The sequence below is a fragment of the Rhinolophus sinicus genome, chromosome 2, assembly GCF_057876585.1.
Source record: "Rhinolophus sinicus isolate RSI-liver-muscle chromosome 2, RSI-T2T, whole genome shotgun sequence".
Lineage (NCBI taxonomy): Eukaryota > Metazoa > Chordata > Mammalia > Chiroptera > Rhinolophidae > Rhinolophus > Rhinolophus sinicus.
The window spans coordinates 94,901,013-94,905,982 of NC_142502.1; the positions used below are offsets into that span (position 1 = coordinate 94,901,013).

The 4,970-nt window shown below is 53.7% G+C and overlaps 1 long non-coding RNA gene across 1 annotated transcript; it reads left to right on the forward strand.

Moving 5' to 3' along the window:
• The first annotated feature begins 613 nt into the window (after positions 1–613).
• On the forward strand, positions 614–2,819 carry LOC141571869 (uncharacterized). Its single transcript, XR_012496922.2, has 2 exons — positions 614–925; positions 2,566–2,819. It is a non-coding gene; the product is annotated as an uncharacterized LOC141571869 (long non-coding RNA).
• The last annotated feature ends 2,151 nt before the right edge of the window (positions 2,820–4,970 follow it).

Consider the following 4,970-nt stretch of genomic DNA (forward strand, 5'->3'; position numbering starts at 1 on the left):
ATGCTGTGAAGTGCAGCAGAGTAAGTATGGCCAAGTAGGCTGCTTGTGCCCGGATGTTTTCTGGTGAGAAAAGCCCCGCATCTACTCCCTCCTTACTACTCACCACCTGGGCCACAGGGGCCAAAGATGGGACAAAGGTAGAGGTGGAGAACATGTGTAGGTGGGGGCTGTGTAGGTAGAGGGGGAGCAAAGAAGCCTGTGCCATGATCTCCTCCCCCTTCACCCTCTGTAGCCTCTTCCCAAATCTCCTCATCCCCTCAGGGCCTCTGAACTCTTTCCTTGAAGCTGAGGGAGGCCCAGGAGGAGCCCTTTCCCACGGTCTCAGCCTCAACAGCCCCCACCCCCTGCTTCTTTGGCCACAGCCACCTCAGCCTCTGCAGAGTGCAGGCCTGGCCCTCCCCATCCCTACAGGGCCCCCTCATTGGGCCAGGGTGCCTGTTTCCGGGAGCCAGTGGCATCATCACCCCACTCCTCAGGCCGCCCAGTCATCAGGTCAGCAATTAGCTACTTCCTCTCTGCTGCATGAGGCCACTGAACGTCACAGCCCCTCCCCTGCCGGCTGCTGGCAAGAGCGCTGGTGGGGGAGTACCCCCCCTCACATTTTGTAGTCAGTGCCAAGTCCTGGTGCTCCCCGCTACCCCAGACTACTGCGTTCTGGGTTAATGAGCCTCCCATCTAGGAAGCTGGGTGCTCTTGAGTGCGGGAGAAGCCTCCCCCCACCCCCTTCTCCTTATCGCTCCATCCCATTGGGTAAGGACACTCCTGCTGCCTGGGTGGAGCAATCCCGGCTCAAAGGCACCAACAGCCAAAACAGGCGGAGCATGAGGCTCAGGTGTCTCTGTCCCCAGTCTTGGGAAGTTTGTTTTCACCCAGCTCTTACCTGGGGCCCTGGAGAATGTGAAATGAGGATGGTGGCAGTTATCTGGTAAGTGGGGAGAAATGGGAAGCCACTCTCCAGATACTCAAACAAGCAAGGGGGCAGGCTTTTCACAGACACCCACAGGGCTCACACACCTGGGCCTTACAGATACAACTTATGCAAGGTATGCCTTCACATGTCCCTGGTGAGTGAACCCCCACGGATATACACCCACATGTCCAGATACCCCTCTTCCAAACACACGCACACAGACCCACGGACATACTGAGAGAGACAATAAGCTTGCAGCCACACCAAAAACAAAACATAGGAAATCACAGAGGAGCCCAGGAGGGTGGTACGAGAGAAGAGACCACCCCAAACCTTTCAGCGAAGAGACCACCCCAAACCTTTCTGACCTCCCAGTGGGCCAGTGGAAGACTGCACTTCGAGGGTGTTTACGTGGTGGGCAGGTGGGCTGCTGTGGGAGTAGCCATGGTCTGAGTCTGGAGGAAGGGGAAGGGTGCAGATTTCCAGAGAGAATAAAAACTTTCCAACCAATAAAAACAAATATGTGTAATCTTTGGCAGATCCTTTAACTCCTTGGGGCCTCAGCGATAGAGATGGGGCCGATGAGAACACCACTTCAATATGGCTTTGAAGTTTAAATGCAATAACCAGCTCAGAGCAGACCCTGAGCTGACATTACTAGTAAGAAGACCCCGCCTCCCCCTCCCCCCCAGTCAGTGTCCTGTTGCTGGGTGGGGGGTTTGCTGAAAAGAGCTGCCCTGGGGAAATAAACAGGTAGCCCTCATCCTGGGCCTTACCTGGCCATCGGATCACCCCTGTCTTACTCCATTTCCTGAGGTCCAGCCCCAGCCCAGCTGTGGCAGGTGATTGGGTGCTATTCCAAACTGGCCTGGAGGTAGGGCCTGGGAGGGGCTGGCTACCTGCCCCACCTTTACCTAGCTGACAGCAGCTAGCTGAGTGCTGGCTTCCAGCCTCTGAGGGGATGAGTCAGCCAGTGTCTCCCCATCTCCGCAAATGGGGTGCAGGGGATGGGAGCTTGGGTGGAGGGGCCTTCTAGGAACAGGTGCTGCTGCTGGGCAGCCACCGTCTTGGCCTACCAGCCTGTGCCCAGCTCGACAAATACCGTTGTCCTTGCTTCTTACTGCTGTCCTTCCAGATTCACAAGGCAAGGCCTGGGTTGCCCGCCCCGCCCAAGTACCTCTTGAATGACATCAGGGAGCCAGGCCTGCTGCCACCATGCTGCTTTGTGATCCTTCTCAGCCCGTCCAGCAGGCTGTCTGAGCCATAGACACAGGAGCACGTACACACACGCTCATAGACACGTGCCCATGGCCACACAAGCACAACCAGACACCAATGCACACATGTCCTTACGACTGCACACACAGACTTAGTTCTCCCTCACAGTTATACATACTCACACAGACACGCATGTACGCTGACAAGTTCACACACATACACACTCATATATACCTGTACACAAACAGATAGCGTCATAATCACTGTTGTTGGTTGCATTGTGTCCCCCCTGCCCCCCAAAGATATGTTAAAGTCCTAATCTCCAGTGCCTGGGAATGTGACCTAAGTTGGAAATAGAGTCTGTAGATGTGATCAAGTTAAAATGGGAATTTACTGGATAAGGGTGGGTCCTAAATCCAATGACTGGTGTCCTTTAGGGAGAGAGAGATTTGTAGACACCGCTGTACGGAGATACACAGAGAAGGCCATGTGGCAATGGAAGCAGAGATGGGAGTGATGGAGCTACAAGTCACGTAACACCAAGGCTTGCCGGCAACCACCAGAAGCTGGGAGAGAGGCATGGAGCCGACTCTCCTCAGAGCCTCTGGAAGGAACTAACTCTGCTGACACCTTGATTTCAGGCTCTGGCCTCCTTAACTGTGAGAAAATACATTTCTGTTGTTATAAGCTACTAAGTCTGTGGTGATTTGTTCTGGCAGCCACAGGAAATGAATACATTCTCTCTGTCTCTCTCTGTCTCTCTGTCTCTGTCTCTGTCTCTCTCTCTCTCACTCACACACACACACACACACACACACACACACACACGGCTGGCTCTGGGCTCAGTAATGAGGTTGGGGGAATTCCTCTCGGAAGCTGCTCTATCTCTGCCCTCCTTCCCCTGGGACTGGTGGAGTGAACCCAAAAAACTCATTGCCCAGGGGAGGGCTTCAATCATCTTTCATATCTCCTTTCCTCCCTGGGGATCTTAATGAGGCATCCCCCTCGAAATCTGCTCTCGAGAATGGGTTGCCCTGTTTATGTGCACCAACAGACACGTCTAAGAATGCTATCGCTGCTTTAACCATATTAATTAAAAACTGGAAACATCCCAAATGGCCATCAACAGCGGAACAGATAAATACATTGTGTGGCTTTGCCGCTCGATAGACGGTTACTCAGCCAGGGACAAGGAAGAGCTAGTGCTGCAGCAACAGCACGCAGCATGGACGAGCCTCGGAGACCTGATGTTGAACAAACTGGACCAGACAGAGAGTGCAAGCTCTAGGTGTTCATCTGTGGGAGGTTCAAGAACAGGGAAAGCCAATCTGTGGGGATGCAAGTCAGGATGGTGGTTACCTGTAGAGGATGGGATTGGCTGAGAGGGGCTGGAGGGAGCCTCCTGGGGTGCTGGAATACTCTATGCTTGATATGGGTAGGTAGTGATTACATGGGCATATACCTATGAACAAATTCACCAAGCTGCACCCCTAATATTTGTGCAATTTGATACACAAATCTTACACCTCAATAAAAAGTAAATAAAAACAAACAAACCTGAGTTCCCAGGAAGTCAAGGACCAGAGGCCACTGGATAGCATCTTCTAGAGTGGGTAGCTCCAGGGCCTGTCTTGTTCTGTGCTGCCACTCGTGTCCTCAGGCCTGAGGACACTTGTGTGACTGACTTTCCAGGATGTTTGTTGACTGTAAATGGTGAGCCTGGTGCTGTCTGTGGAGACCTTGGGGGTGTCAAGGTAGCCAGACCGTCCAGAGATGACCCATGTCTGGGTGGAAATGTGGGGAGAGGGGGAGCATAGGGTCTTACTGTAATCTACTTCCCCAAGTAAAGACCACACATAATGACTTCTACAAAAAGCCCACATTGAAGAATAGCTACGTTGTATTCAGCTTTTGCTATCTACCAGGCATGCACTAAGCACTTTTGAGGGACGTGGCAGTGTTGCCATTTCACAGACAAGAAAACTGAGGCTTTGACTTGTGGAATAAATCTCTAAAATCACATAGGAAGCTCACCAGAGGGGATTTGGCACAATTGTTTCATTAGACTGGGCTCCCTGAAGGCAGGGCTGTGTCTCCCCCTCAGTGTGGGCTCAGGAGGGGTTTGGGGACTCAGCTTGTCTTGAACCTGACTTTGATTGCACACACATTGCTTTCCTGCAGTGTCTGGGAAGGGGCTGTTGAGCTGGCAGCCTCACTCCTCTTCACCCTGGCTCCCACCCCTATGTCTCGCTACAGTTTAGGACCATGGATCTAGGGGGAGAGGAAGGGAGGTAGAGGAGGGTGTGCATCAGAGGGCCCTACCCCTTTGGTGGCTGCTGGGATCAGAGCTGGAAGCCCCCATCCCTTTCCTCCCTTCCTGGCCTGGCCCACGGGGTGTCAGGACCACCCAGCTGAGCCGTGCCAGAAGGGCCCCCAGCACTTTCCAGGACCAGGTGCTTCTCACTCTGCCATCGCCTCAGTATCAGGAGCTGGATCATATGATGGGGGTGAGGTGGCAGGTGTAATAGGAGCTGCAGCCTCCTCTGCCTGCCCTGTGACTATATTAAGTTCTGTGCCTGGTCTCCCCTCTTCCCCCCACCCCCAGGACTTTCCCTCCTCCCCCAAGGGATCCTGCACTGCAGATTAAGGAGTCATTCCTCTCCCCCATCCCACTGTCCTAGGAAAGGGGGGCAGAAGCCTAATGAGGTCAGAGCCAGCGGATGGGGGAGCCAAGGAAGTAAATTTAGGCCTTGGGCGCTAATGAGCTGCAGAGGGACATGCCTGGGCGGGAGGCTGCCTGCTCCTGAGGCCTGAGTACCTCTCACATGCAGTCGACCCCCAC